The sequence below is a fragment of the Toxorhynchites rutilus genome, chromosome 2, assembly GCF_029784135.1.
Source record: "Toxorhynchites rutilus septentrionalis strain SRP chromosome 2, ASM2978413v1, whole genome shotgun sequence".
Classification (NCBI taxonomy): domain Eukaryota; kingdom Metazoa; phylum Arthropoda; class Insecta; order Diptera; family Culicidae; genus Toxorhynchites; species Toxorhynchites rutilus.
The window spans coordinates 91,512,923-91,529,388 of NC_073745.1; the positions used below are offsets into that span (position 1 = coordinate 91,512,923).

Genomic DNA, 16,466 nt, shown 5'->3' on the forward strand with positions numbered 1-16,466 from the left:
TTTCTCATTCCTATTCATTTCACATCATAACTATACGATCACTATACGATCGCAAGGCAGAGCAATTTATTCAGTACTGTAGATTTTCGATTAATAAAGACATTTCACAAAAAAACTCTTGTAGTAAACATTTCATTAAACCTGCCAATAAGCTACGACCTACCACAGATGTTTTGCAGTGCTTTAGAAAATTGACTGCAATTTTGCGAATATTGCAATAAATACTTGTATTGGCAGGAAATATTCTAATAATAAAAAGTTCTGCAAAATTTCATATTGATGCATTGAGCCGCTTGCTTTCCTTATCAATCGAAGCTTTGAGTGAATTCAAGATGGACTTCCTCAATACATAAAAAGCACAGTAATTGTCCATAGATGATATGTTATTACATAATGTACCATCAAGTTCCGGAACTCAAACCTTATCTCTGTTAACAGGGGTGCGAGCTATTTAATGATACATTTATGAAAAAAAAATCAACTGGCAATATTTTTATTTTTCTATTATCAATAGCGGAAATATGAGAGTTTTTTGAAAAAACGATTCAGTTTGACATGGAAATCTCAACCTAGAACAAAGTTAAGTTATTGGTAACGAAACTTGGTAAAGAAAAATGATTTTTTTATTTAATGCCATATACGATTTTCGGAAAGTAAAGATGCTCGAGGATAATCAACTTATTCTGCTTTTTTTTTCTTTTTTTCTTTTTCATTTTCTTATTCATCTTTTTCTTCTTCTTCTTTTTTTTGTTTTTCATTTGCCTTTTGTTCTACTTTTTATTCTACTTCTACTTCTTCGTCTAAAGAACATATTTTTTATAAATACCCCAGGCAAGAGCACTGAACGTGAAAACAAACAAATTTAAAAAAATATCACCTGAAAAGATCGAAGAAGTTCTAATCCGGAAACCTGATCTATTTTCTATATTTTAAGATAAGCGGCCATCTAAAGGAGTTGTGTCCTGGGAATACGGTGGCTGAGAGATCATGACATTATCGGTATGGAATCTTGGTAAGTCCTATTGAAAACCGAATTTTTGCTACGACTTTCTGTAAAGTTGACCGTTAATAACTTTTTTCAACACGAAAGAATGTTGATAATGCGCGTGCCAATCGAATCAAAAATTCTCCAAGATTTGTTTGGTATGATAAACATAGCAATTCTCTGATGCGTAAATGGTTTTTAATTAACGAAAATTGGAAGCAAACTAATTTTTCCATACATTTGTTCCCTGCATTTTTTATTATCAACGTAGTCAATAAAGGGTAACTAATGCAACAACAAGGCACAATATTTATATACCAATACCATTGCGGAGCGAGAAGAGAAATATTGCAACATAAGCTCCACCCGGTAGTAGATTATTGCGACGATTAGTATGAAATAAACCGATATACAGACTCGATTATATACTGCGTTTCATAACAATAGAGCCACTCCATTTTTCTAAGTTTCCAGAGATATGTAAGAAGTCGGTTGAATAGAAGTATATAGTGTAGAAAACATAGCTATCTTCATTTATAAGACTGGCCATTAAAACTTTATTGTTGTGCTGACATGCGAAACATTCCAAAAACTAAAATTTCAGTGTTTCAAAACTACAGAACCAGATGGGAAAACTCTCACTCCTCAAAATTTAAGTCAATTTCACATGAATTACAATAAGTGATTCGTAAGTCATATTTAGTTCTCACAGTTCAAATAACCCATCCCAGATGGTTTCGACCAAACTGCGCCAAGTTGTTATGTGTATCTCGTACTACGCAGAGAGTACTGCTCGTTTAAGCCTTTCAAATCACTCATATTGTTTGTAAGTTGCATCTACTATGCGTACGATCACTCCTCATAAATTCTTGAAATTGGGTTTTGATTTGGTAAACAAACTGGCCAGTCCAGAATTTGAAGCCCCTATTCATTAAACCATGCTATTACCTTCAGGATCTTATGAATTAAATCCAAATTACTCAAACAAACAAACAAAAAACAACACATTGTTTTTGATGCCATAACAGCAGTAAATGTTTTTTTTAGGATACAATTAATAATATCACATTAAAAATTGATAGCTTTTAAGTTTTCACTTCCAAAATGTTATTTCAACCCATTAATTTAGATGTTTATATCTTATTTATATCCTGTACTAAATGGTCTCATCAACAGAATCGTCTTCCGTAGCGTACTATTCAATGTAGAACCAATTTGAGGGAACAGAATTAAAAAAAAGTTCTATAACTCTGTCAATGTTGACATTCGAACATTTACGTAGCAGGATTTTTTAAATCAAATACGATCGTCTATCACCCCCTGAGAGATTCTGGATAAATTTATTATGTTCATGTGAGTAGGGTGTTTTCTAACTTCAAGGGGATGAATAAAAAATTAAATTCATCTTTTATAATAAAAAAACGAAAAACATGTGCATAACAAATGAATAAAACATTATGTACTTGTACTTGCGGATATTCACAAACCGAATATCTTCTTCTTTTTCCATCTTCCCTACATATATCAAAATCTCGTGTCACGATATTCGTGGTCGAACTCCTCCGGAACGGCTCGACCGGTTTTGATGAAATTATGCACAAAAAACTTGGTAAGCATGAGAGTAGGTTGTAAACCATATGCGATACCGCTAGGATAACGATTACTAAATATTTAAATTCGATTAGGGTGACCCTATGCAGAAAAAAAATCTAAATATTTTTTTTTCTTCAATTTTCCTATAAATGATTGATATAACCACAAATGTAAACCCCCATACCCTATTTTTAATGTTGCTTTTAGTATCTTTGTATGAACAATATTCAAATAATTCAACCGTCCTTCGTTTTTCAAATAGAACGAATTTATTTATGTTGTTCAATGACAGATGGCGCTACGGCCGCTACATCGAACTTTCATCCACACATTCGCAAGTAATCTCACTTCGTCTGAAGCCAGGCATATCGCCGGTGAGCTAGAGATATGAAACACTTCAGATCACACTTGCTCTGTTTACAAAATGACAATCGCGCTATTGTCATCAATCCTGATAAAACGCCTGCTGGAGAACACGTGTGGAAATTCAATATGCAAGCGATGCTAGAATCATAGATGGTGACCGCACAGTGACGCGAGAAACTGTGCAGTCGCCACTGCGAAGATAAAACAATAATTTGGAATTCATCGTTAAAGCAAATCGTTCATGCGACTCTCTCCATGTTCTTCTTCAATAGCACTAACGTTCCCATCGTAGTGTTACTTGCATCATTTTTAGCAGAACTTGGTTGAGATTTCTATGCCAAGCAATACGCCTCGAATGTATTCTAAGTGACTAGCTCTAGAACATGTGTGACTATAATGCAAGTCAGAAGGGTCTCTTAGAAGAAAAATCCCCCAGCTGTTCTGAAGAACAAGACGGATATTGCACAAACATTTGTCGTGTTCGGTGCCAATAATTCATGGTCGACATGTACGCGAACATAGAGAGCAAACAACTACTGGGATCAACAGGAGCGGCGTGAGGAAGAACATATTCACTTGCAAGATGCTATCATGAGCAACGCCAATACAACCTAAAGCCAGAAATTGTACACAAAACAATTGTTATGCATGAGAATAGTTATATAAAGTAAAGTATATTTCATACCGCCAAAGTACCGGTTAGCATATATTTAATTTTATATAAAGCGATTAGAGTGAATAAAACACAATACCGATAGAACACAATAGTGACGAACGTTTCACGATTGTTTATCGAAAGTTAATGCACACCGTCATTTAAGGCAACATGAACATCAAACACATTTTCGTTCAAATCGTTTCATTCGTTCTGTTTCGTTATTAAATGATAGTTATAATTTATTGTCTTTATTATTGTCTTTATTATTGTCTTTATTATTATTTATTCATCATTTGACATCAAGGTCTTTATGAAACTTACTACATAAATTAAAATGGACACGCGGAAAATAAACGTTGACGAAATGTACAAGTAGACACATTAAAATCAAACAAATTGTATGCTACATGAAGACGTCTACAAACAAAATTAATTGGATCGGGTATTCCTGCGTGTAGCTTGGATAATTTGCCTGGATCGCAGAACTCGTTCAGGTGCATATATGCGCATGCGACCCAGTAGCTCAGAACTGTCAATTTCAGCCCGTAGGATCTTCGCTCCGAATACAGCTTGATTGATAGCACGCCGAATTTGAAGGGGTTCAATATGCAACAGCGCGCATCGATCCTCATAAGGTGGGAGATTCATCGGGTCACGCCAAGGCAGGTTATTCAGTGCTCGCCTCACAAATCTCCTTTGCACGGACTCAATTCTCGCAATCCACACTGCTTCAAATGGACACCAAACGACAGATGCATACTCCAGAATTGGCCTGACTAGCGAACAGTAGAGAGCACGCAAACACAAGGGATCAACAAAATCTTCGGCGACTTAAAATTGACCCTAATTGACGATTGGCTTTATCAATTAAAGCTGTGTATTGCAGTTTGAAAGAGAGTCGATAATCCAATAACACTCCAAGATCCTTAACTTTCTCGATGCGTTCAAGTAGTTCTCCACGAATGGTGTAGTTGTATATGATAGGCCTTTTACATCTCCGGAAGGTTATAATGGAACATTTAGCGACACTCACTTCGAGAAAGTTTATAGTGCACCAATACGCAAAACGATCCAAGAGCTCCTGCAGCTCTCTGCAGTCAGCTTCATTTTGGACAATTAGAAAAAAATTAAGATCATCAGCATAAATCAGTAGCCCACCGTTTCGCAGAGGAGTTACCACATCATTGAAGTACAGTGTGAACAGCAATGGACCTAGATTACTGCCTTGTGGTACACCAGAATGTGGCGAGAAAAGGGCCGATTCACAGGATCCAGTTTTGATGCAAAGTTGCCTGTTGCGCAGATACGAATGAAGCCAGTTGCACATTCTCTCCGAAACTCCGAGTCGAAATAGTTCAGCCAGTAGGATTTCGTGATTTACGGTGTCGAAAGTAGCTTTGAGAACCGTGTACACTGCATCCACCTGTAATCCGTCGTCCATCGCACCGATGCAAGTCGAAGTGAATTCGCAAAGATTACTCTCTACTGATCGCTTTGGATAAAATCCGTGCTGGAAAGCACTAATGTAGCTTCTGCATGAACTAAACAAGACAACATTCACAATAGATTCTAGACATTTTGATCCCGCCGACAACGATGTTATGCCACGGTAGTTCGAGATGTCGGTTTTGTCGCCCTTCTTGAACATAGGAATCATATAAGACGATTTCCAGACAGTCGAAAGTTTTTGTTGTTGGAGAGAGCGATTGAAAATAATTTGAAGAGGTCGTAGTACCAAGGTCTTGCATCTCTTAAAAACGCAAGAGGGAATCTTATCCGGCCCGGGATTGTAGGAGAACTTGATTTTATTTATCGCAGACTCTACCATCTCTTCGGTAATTTCGAAAACGTCGAAATCAATAACGTCTCTAAGGGTTCCATTATCAAACACATTCATATAACATTAAATTAAACTTACAATACATGTGCTATTTTTCATTCAGCCCCTTAGCTCACGATTGATTTTGAAAAGTGTGAACCAAATGCAAATGCTTTCATGGGTCACTCATCGAGTAATTCACTACTCTGCTGAGGGTCCTAGCGCCCTGGAATATGAAAGTGCACCACGAGTGAGAATCGATATTGTAGGTTTTGGCACAGTGATTTCACACCGAGTGAGCCTCGATGTTCTAAGTGAAAGAGTTAACCAATAGGTTCGCTAGTACTTATTTTGTATGGCAGAACAACGTTTGCCGGGACAGCTATTAAATATGTCCCCGAAGGCCAAAGTTAGTTCAGCCTCTTGATGGTCAAAAATTGTTGTTCATCATTGTTTACAACGTGTTTAGCATCCAGTACAAAATGAAATACAATCACTCTAACTCATCGTATACAGATAGTCATATTATCAGTAACGGGGGCTGTAAACGAAAATTCCAACACCTAATTCCGAATGCCACTTACCTGTAAGCACTTCTAATGTATTCCACAGCAATTCACGATTCCGTCCGCTATCAGCTGAATCGGCTTTTCTCGCGCGAAAGGGAGCAGTAACGAACCGATTCCGTCGTTGTTTGTAATGTATCAATTATCCGTAGAACTCCAAGGTGTGCGATTACTCAAACTAGAACGATTAATTAGCAATCTTCCCTTCAGCGGTGCGCCTTTCGGTTTTTGTTTTCCTTTCTATCTCTCTTTCCACACTAATCAAAATTCACCATCCCACCGATTAAGCACAAGAGAAACAGAATCCCCTCATTGACCTTGTTTCGTGCACCAGCACCAGCAACCAAACGCTTTTCTCACCAAAAAAGCACTTCACCATCCGCACACTCTCCTCTTTCCTTCCGTTCTTCCCTCACACATACACAGCACTGAATTATGGGCGCAAAGAGGCTTTGGAAGCTTGTTGGGGGGAAGAGATGACGCGTCTGCTTGGCTCTATTTGCTGTTGGCTTCCACTCCACTCCACACGATTTATCACCGATCCGTTAAACCTTCTCTCCTAATCACACTTTATTTTCTCGCTCTTTCGTCAACCTTTTCGCGGTGGGCCACAATTCAGCTGGCATCAGTCAGAAAAGGCAGAGGAAAAATTTATCTGCTGTATACACAAAACCACATGAACACACACACACACGCACACAATTGATGTCAAATGATTGTTTTTATGGTGTAGATATTCCTGCTTCTATCTCTCACTTGGATCTTCGCTTCTGCGGTGGAAACAAAAACACATTGGAACCACACAATATTACACCGGTCCGATGGATACCATGATGGGGACAGATCATTGGGGCCCGGCATCTGTGCCGCAGCCGGGGAGAATATCATTAAAGCATATAATTGCCGAGACTCTCCTTGTGTTGACTTTTATTTTCGCTTCGTTCACTTCGCGTTCACTTCTCTATTGATATGACGGCAGACGGCCCACGAATTAGCACTCACACGATTTTCACCTTTTTTTTCCATTGCTCACACCCTCGGTCGGCGAAGTTTCCCTCAATTGAAGGAGGCGGGATTGGGGGACATATGAGGGAAATTGGGACCATCGATAGACCCGCGGTTATAAATACCAAGTTTTACGATATTCGTCACTGCAGCAGCAGCAGCAACTTGTTCTAGGACTCTGCACAGAGCACACCTAGTCGGAACGATGTCGAATCGGGAGATCGGAGACACAACAAAACAATTCAATTAGATGGGGAGCCGGGATGTTTGTGGTTGGCTTGGTTTTGGTGGAGCGAAAATGGTCACCGTTGATTGAGCGCATTGCGTTGCGGTCTCGGTGACTTGCTCGAGGTGAGACATGATATGGTTTGCCTTTCACATTGAACGATTGAAGAAAAATATAATATATTGTTACTGTTCGTTGGCTGCTTGCCCGTCGAAGTCGCTGATGCAACATGCTCACAAAAAACCATTTTAAGATGTGTTGCTGAGCCAGTTGAATAGCCGAAAAACTAGCGCAGATCGCTGATTGTCAATCAACAATTAACTAAAAGACTAATTCACTAATTCACTAATTGCTCCAATGACACCAATGATTATTCGCTTCGAAAGTATTGTCAGATCACTTGTTAAAGAGTGTTGAAAATGCTATGTAGGGGAACCGTGGGTAATACGGACAGTAGGGGTAATATGGACAGGTGGTTCATTTGTATAGTTACATTTTGAGTTTCAGATTTCTGTTAAGGCAGTGTTCTAGTCTAGAAATTTGAAAAAAATAAAAAATTTCCCTTCATATTTCTATAGTTTAGCCATTCAAGAATAAACCCTAGAGAGGACTTATCGAAAATCCTATTATTAACCGAATTAGAGCCATTTCAGTGATGCGGCATTTAACCTGGTACGACTGTAACAATCAACTTCAAACGCGTTTTTCTCGGAACTAGTTTTTTCAAACTGGCGTACACGATATCTCGAATTCTACAGAACCGATTCATGTCGAATTCATATGGATACAATCTGCAGGCAACTCTCTATCGCATCATCCTCTGAAAAATGATATTTTTTTGAATTTTACTATTTTAAAAAATCGGAAAACGTAATAAAAAACGATTTAAACCTCATTTTGTTTTTCAAACGGCTGCCATTTTCTAAAGAAAGATGTTTTTTACTTGTCCGAGGTTCATGCGATAGCGGCATCTTTACTGATTCAGAATCTGTTCGATTTTTTTGTTTCAGAAAACTAGAAGGGCTAGAATCGTGTACGCCATGGCACAACTTTTTTTTCTAACCTTCTCAGTTCATCAGCTCTTAACTATCCTAGTTACGAAAATTTTTTCTCCGTTCAATTTTTGTTTAATTGTTAAAAGATAGATAAACAAATTATGATGTAATGGATAGTAGAAATATTCGTTGTTTTATTTTTACGGAACTCGGAAAAACGTCCGAAATTTGTGCCTCTACACTAGAATACTCCCTTAATGAGAACACCTTCTACATGTTATTCTATAAAATTTTAGTCACCCTATGGCAATGAATGCTGATCAAAAGTGGAAAAGCGAAAGAAAAATCGAAAATCATACATGATTCCGCGTGTGAGTGTAATTTTAGCTGCTTCGATATTGAGTATCTTGAGTGGTTTAATATCAAAATTCAATTCGCTGATGGTTATATTTCGGTTTGTGAATTAACAGAAAAGCGATATTAGGTATGTATGGAAAGGTAAATTCATTTTTGACTGGAAAATTTAAATTATTGAAATAATTGTACTGGTGAGATGGACTGTGAAAAGTTTGTTTAATCTATTCCTTAGGAATGCCCTGCGTCTATAAATGGAAATCAAATCGCCAAATGAGGACTGTTTAGAGGCTGACTGGAACCAAAAGCAAAATAGATGAGAGTATGTCCGTTTATATTGTTGTTTATATAATTGTATTGATATCAACACAATTTTATTTTATTGATTTTCATGACATGAAATGCTATGACTCAGGAATAACATTTAATTGAGTTGTTTTTACAGCTGCTTCGATGATGTTGTTTGGCATCAGTGTCGAAAAAATAATGATGCCTTCACCAATACAAACAAAACCATTGCGGAAAATTGAAAAATGAAAATTTAACTTCCAGAGCACTAGCTCGAGTTTTCCGACGTTTTTCACTATACATTGCGACGGCAGATGAAAATTTAATATCTTGTGAGTAATCGATTAGAATTGTTGATATTACTTGATGGGAAGTGAGCGAAAATTATCATTTCGGACATTCGTGATGAGTTCAGACCTTGGTTGAATTAAATTATTCCCCTCGCGATCGATGAGCCTCTACGTTTCATATATTACAAACCCCTCCATATTCCCCCCACTATATGTTCATATTACCCGCATCGAAAAAAATATTGTACTTTTCGGTTTGTTTTAATTTCAGTAAAAAAACATTGAAAAACACATGTTTGTGAAATATTTGGCTAATGAAGTAGAAAAACAGTACATTGAATTGTAAAAAACTGCATCAAAGTTTTGGGAAACATGAGTTCCCAAAGATATAATTGAAGTTAACATGTCCGTTTTACTCCCGCCTCCCTTATAAGCGACTGTTGTGAAAGCCTTACGAAATAAAAAATGGCATTCGGAAATTGACTCTGCAATGGTTATCAACATCGATCGATCACGTAATGTGTCCTGAGTATTGGACTTGCGTTTGCCTGTGGAGTCTTCTTTTGTTGACACAAGGCACGATTTCATGAAAAACAATATTTGGGTCGACAATTATTGTCATAGTGGACTAATACAGGGTCTTTCAGATTAAACGCTCACGCAACAAATTTAATAACTTCTACAAAAGTGAACCGATTTTTATTTAAAAAAAAAAAACGAAAATAAAGCTTATTTTAGGACATTTTCGATGTGACCACCCCTTTTTTCGATGACGCATTTTAAACGGTGAACTAGAGTCTTCATGCACAACTCTAACATTACGACTTCGATGCTGTTGAAAACCCGAGTTATTTCTTTAAGTTCCTCCAATTTTGTGGCTTATTAACATAGCAACAGTCCTTCACGTACCCCAGAGGAAGTAATCGAGCGTACTTAAATCCGGACTATACGACGGCCAATTCCATCCACAGTTAAACGGAGCAGGAAAGCGATTGGAGATGACGTGATCCTTGAAAACTCTACGCACAAACAACAACGTTTCATCGGCGGTATGAGGCTTCGCACCGTCCTGTTGGAACGCGTCTGAAATTGGGCATGGCCATCATTATAGGAAGCGCCAGTGACGTTGCTATTGATAAACACTGGGTCAATGAACCCGCGAGAGCTGATTGCAGCCCACACCGTAACTCGTTGAGGATGCAGTGTTGTTGTCTCGTGTGGATTTTCAGTACTCCAAATACGGCAGTTTTGTTTGTTGACGTGCCCGTTTAGCCAGAAATGTGCTTCGTCGCTGAACCATATGGGCTTCGGTTGCTCGGGTAATACGATTTCACTAAAAATAAACGTTCTTGTAAATAGTACATCTTGACACTAAAAACCATCCTGACTGAACGAGTAGCCGAATATTATCGTCCCGAAGTGGGGAATGCAGTGTTACCATCGACGGAGCGAAAAAAGAAAATCATAAGGAGCCATTCGATTTTTTTTTGCGTGAGCGTTTAATCTGAAAGACCCTGTATATCACGAATGTACCGTTTTGTCTCAAATTCCGAAAACTTCATTTTTAAATGTAAATTTACTAAACTATAATGTTATAAATAACTGAATAATAAAAACCCTGACATTCTTTGTGGTATAGACTTCATTTTAACATCATTTATAGGTATCAATACCGCTTAGAACTTATGATACTAAGCATTTGCAAAAAAGTAACTGTCAAAACCAGCGATAAAATGTTTGCATTAGCAAATTCGGAGTATAAATCGAGTTTCGAAGCACATACTCCAAATTTTTGGGAGTATAATATGTTTCAAAAGAAGAATTTGATATATCGATCATCTGAATCGGCTTAGTAACTCAAAAGTTATGACTTTTTTTTAAATTATTGCTTTCTTGCTGTTCGGAATTTGAGACAAATGTGATGAAACATATTTTTAGTTTTTCATCATGAATAAGTATTTGTAAATCATGGTGCACAAATGAAAGAACAGGCTCTATTGTATCCAAAAACCACAATTATTTCCCGAAAAAGTGCCATTTTGAGTAATGAGACACTGGTTAATGCCCAACAAAGCTTAAGCGTTTTGAGACAAAACGGTACAGAGTTTTGGGAAAAATGTTTCCCTACAGATAGGGTTATAATAGTGTGTTTACCACATAGGGAATTACTATGAGCAAGCATGAAATTCGGTGTTGGGCAGATAGGTACTTCTATAGGTACTTGGGCAGATAGTACTACTTGTGTGCAATAGTACACACAAAATTATTTTTAGCATATGTTCTGGCATCCCGATTTAGTACCTTCTTCTTGAATGGCGTTAACGTTCCCTGTGGAACTTTTGCCGTCTCAACGTATACATCAACTAGCGTCTTTTATTAATACTTAGTTGAGATTTCGTAAGCCAAATAACACGCCTTGAATGTATTCCGAGGGGCAAGCTCTTGAATACGCGTGACCACAGTGCAAGTCGAAGGAAATTTCTTTGGCGAAAAATCCCCCCGGCCAGAACGGGAATCGATCCCAAACACCCGGCATGATAATGTGAGACGCTAACCACTCGGCTACGGATGCACTTCGATTTAGTACATTAAATGAGTCTAAAAAAAATAAGAGAAAATGTGCTACTCTTCAATACTGGGAAACGGGAAACGTAAAAAAAACGTTTTAAACAGCATTTTGAAACGTTTTTTCTTACGTTTCCCGATTTTTTTTTAAATAGTAAAATTTTAAAAATATCATTTTTTAAAGGTTCATGCGATAGCGAGGTGCCTGCAGATTGTATCCATATAAATTCGACATGAATCGGTTCAGTAGAACTTGAGATACCGTGTACGCCAGTTTGAAAAAACTAGTTCCAAGAAAAACGCGTTTGAAGTTCATTGTTATGGCCGTATCAGGTTAGATACTGCATCACTTAAATGGCTCTAACTCAGTAAATAATAGGATTTTCGACAAGTCCTTTCTAGAGTATATTCTTGAATGCCTAAACTACAAAAATATGAAGGGAAAAACATTGGGAAAGGGAATATGAAGGGAAAAAAAATTCTAGACTAGAATAAAAAAAGATGGTTTCGACTTGTCCGAGGTTCATGCGATAGCGACATCTTTACTGATTCAGAATCTGTTCGATTTTTTGTTTCAGATAACAGAAGGGCTGGAATCGTGTACGCCATGGCACAACTTTTTTTTAACCCTCTCACTTCATCAGCTTTTAACTATTCTAGTTACGAATATTTTTCCTCCGTTCAATTTTTGTTTTATTGTTAAAATATAGATGAACAAATAATGATATAATGGATAGTAAAAATATTTTTTGTTTCATTTTCACGGAGCTCGAAAAAACGTCCGAAATTCTTGTCTCTACACTAGAATACCCCCTTGAAGGTTTTCGCATACTTTGCTTTTAGAAAACACTCCATTTTATAATGAGGTGTAATATTATCACGCGTTCATGTAATAGCATCAGTGGCTAACTATGTGGATAGCGTGGTCGTGTAAATCTGCCTTGCATACCAACCGGCCTTGGTTCGATCTCCGTTGACATCGTTTGGGTTTTTTTCCTGAGTTGACGTTCAATCTGAGAGTAAGAGATGTCTGCTCCCATACATAAAAACATTTTAAAGCTTTTGAAGAAGGTGCTTTTATTTGATCATATCACCCACACGGAGGAGCATTTTTTCTGTCGACGATGAAATGTTTTCTTCCAACGCTAATTTGGGTATAGCTGATGGAATCTAACATAGGTCGGGTCGGAAAAAAGATTAAAATGTTCCATACAACAATCGCCAGAATTGGAATTAACATTGGAATCGGTTGAAATTTTCATCCAATTTTTTTGAAAATTGAATTGGTTGATGCTCTCGAACCAGTTCTGGTCTCTGTTGAACTGCTATTGCGAAAGAAATGCACTCTTTAGGAAACTGACGTCAGATTGCAATTTATGCTAGAACAGCTATCGGAGCAACCATTAGAAATTTCGAAGGAGTTGCTTGAAGCCCTGATTGGAAGGATTGTAGAAAGACGTTTGGTACATGCAGATTTGTTCCCGTATATGAATAATCATTCTGCTCGTGATCGTGACACAATTAATTATGACTTTGGCGTCTTCTATCAAACGTCACGGATTGCAATGATCAAGCAGGGATTTCAAATTGTTCCTGACTTGATCAAATTTGACGATGATGATATTGATTCAGTAGCTGGACAACGGAAGGAAAAAAATCCACTGAACGATGCAAAACCTGCAGTTAAACATCAAGGAATAACTTGAACGACGATTGCAACAATCAATCGTCCAGCCCAAACTCAACGTCCATAAACGGATTGATGAAAACCCTTGGACCAGATGTTTCGTACAGAAGGCATCAGAGGCAAATACACGACAATGGTATTCGGTACTCTCTGTACTGTACGGCAAACATAATGAGATCCGATCTAGATTAGAAGACGACAGAATTAGAAATGCTCTGTATCCTTAACACATTAAGGACCGCACGTTTTGGGGCAAATTTGTACGCTTCATTTTTTCGGATTCCACGAACGAGATCGTTTCCTTCGGCGTGGGTGAGACGAAGGCGAGCCATCGGAGGGGTTTGTTAGATTCTTGGCAGACCAAGGATTTTACCATCAAGTGTAGAAAACACGGGTTATTTCGTGATCCATCCGTAATAGACGGATCGCGAAACACGAGAAAACTCGTGAGCGGTCCGCAATGTGTTAAGTATTACTTTAATCACCAAAAACTTGCAAAATGCTTTTTTGTAAACTAATCATTCTAAATAAAAGCCGTTTCTTCAAGAAAATTGGGTATTTTAAATTATGTTTTTGTCCCTATATCCTTATACTCTCCTTTTCTTCCTTTGCGAGTAATTGGTCCCCTAGCTATAAACAGTAGAATAAGTTGAAATGTAAATACACTATAGATATACGAATAGATTAAAAAATTGAGTTTGATCATCAACATTTTTATAATATCCTTATATCACATCCTTGTCCTGATAAAAAAAAATGTCACCTTTCTAAACTCGAGTCAACCGCGAGTAATCGGTTTTCCATAGAATTAGGAAATTGTTTATATATACTTATAAAAATATACAGGCAAACCTTTTTTTGTCGTGAAATCGTGTGAAACTTTACCAGTAGCTTTAAAAAATCGTGTTCGGTACACATTTTGAAAAAACCTTTTTTTGTGCGGTAGATAGGGACCGCATAATAAAAGTTTCCCCCAAGAAAATAACTCAAATCCACGCCATTCACCGTTCAATTTTCTTTTGTTTCCCTGCTTTGTGATGGAACACTTTGCCTTTTTGGTTGCGCTTGACTGTTTTGTGCTTTTAGTTGCATGTCGAAACGTGTTGCTGTTAGAAATCATGTCATGCAAAAACTTAGAAAACTTAGAGCATTTGATGAGAGGAGGGAAATGATTTTAGAAGTGGATAATTCAGACACAAATATGCTTTTTTCGCACTGAAATGCATATAAACCATCGAAAAAAACTAAATGGACGATAACTTCGTCAAATATGCTTCTTTTCATACACCACACAAACAAAAACAACACAATAAAACCGCACAAAAAAAAATCACAAAAAAAACCGCACAAAAACAGGTTTTACTGTAGTTAACAATTCGGCCCCTAAAAAAAACCTGAAAGGTTTGGATAATGATTTTGCAAAATTCAATTGACTGATGGAGCCTCAGAAAAACAAGACTATAATCGGGAAGTGTGGTACCTAAGGACGTCGCCGGTGTCCTTATTGATTATCTAAAACACGAATCACCGAAACTTGCCCAATGAGAAACTTTGCCCAACTTCCAAACAACACAGCGTGTATTATTCGTACGCTTTGATCGCGGAAAGCAACTACGAAGTATACAGTCTACCCTAGCTGAAGTTCCCTAGTGAACAGTTTTACGTCTGTGCATGACTGGTTACAAGTATTTCGTCCAATAACGTTTTGTTTCAATAAACGCAAAACGTCAAAAGTTAGTTGTTAAACCAACGCAATAAGATTCAATTGGAAATTTCACAAAACCGATAGTTATACCTTTTCCATTCATACGATTCTTCCCGGCGAAGACAATAAGACACTTGATATTCCAACCAATTTCCCCTGTCCACATCCTGCCATCCTTTTGATACAAAATGTCACACGTCACTCCACAAGTCTGGTATGCCTCGGAACGTTTTTGCGAAATATGTACGAACGTTACACTAATCTTCCACACTACCGGTTCCAGTGAAAATTAGCACACAGCATCCACTTTCCGTATTAATTCATAACATGCAATTTGCTTCCTGGCGAATAAAAAAATCACACACATGCACGCATATAAACGCAATCGGCTGCACTATTCAGAGCAAATCAAACACGCCAATCGGGTTTCATCTTTGGCTGCTTCTTCGGCTTCTTTCTGATCGAGCGAAAAAAAAGCACAACGAACCAGGAGAGTCACTTCACTTCGGGGACGTTTGTGCGGTCCCTATTCGGCACGGCACACGCACTCCAAATTCCAGACTCCCCCTGCCCTCTTCCCTTTCCCCATGCACACCACGATCGACAAAAGCCGCCGTTGTCAAGCACCCACCGCGCCACTGCTCCTGCGATGAAAAATGATAATTATCCACCGACAGAAACGACTTGCCTCCAAAAGAACACACGAGAGAGACAGCGAACACGAAACACGAGCTTCCCGCACGGGCAAATGTAAGTCACTGATCGCACCGGGAGCTGGAATGTGCTGGCGGAGTATGTCCCCAAAACCGCAGTCTCCCCGAAAGCAGAGTGAGTTCCACAGCGCGCGCGCTCGCAGGTGAGTACCGATGATCACGATCTCCAAACGCGCGCCCCACAATCGGGCCACGTGCTCTCACGCGCTCTCTCGCTCTCTTTTCTCATTCTCTCGTGCCATGATCGTGATCTCGTACTGATAAGGGCCTCCTTTCACGTTACCCCGTCGCGTCGGTGGGCGAGAATGAGTGGTCGAACCACACGAATTAGCGCTACTCAATGGGGTGCTGGGAAAGTGGCGTTTGGAAGCGGAGAAAAGAAAGGAACCGTCATAACAAGTAGAAGTCGGCGCACAAAGCGTACAAAGCGTTTCTTTTGATGTGTTCATAAGCAAATGCCAAACAAAACTAAATATCATACCCACACAGGTATAGGACTATGCAGAGTACGCGCCCGCAAATGCGCAACGGCATCTCGCGGCCATGCAAAAGCTGCTGCTGCTTCGGTGCGGTGGTTAGAAACACGACAGTTAGGTTTGATGCTGAATTAGCAGCACTTGATGCGAGTGTTTATCATGTCGGTGAACATTG

The 16,466-nt window shown here is 38.4% G+C and overlaps 1 protein-coding gene across 3 annotated transcripts in view; it reads right to left on the reverse strand.

Annotated features, from left to right (window-relative positions):
• The window catches only part of LOC129771481 (uncharacterized), a 695,695-nt gene extending 679,829 nt beyond the window's left edge, over positions 1–15,866 (reverse strand). The window contains exons 1-2 of one of the 3 annotated variants that reach the window (XM_055775161.1): positions 15,734–15,866; positions 6,006–6,757 (exon numbers count right to left, since the gene is read on the reverse strand). The gene's annotated coding sequence lies outside the window, so the exon portion shown is untranslated. Of the gene's footprint in view, positions 1–6,005; positions 6,766–15,733 lie in introns of those variants that run through there. The other 2 variants (XM_055775163.1, XM_055775162.1) reach the window with 2 other exon arrangements.
• Positions 15,867–16,466: the final 600 nt, after the last annotated feature.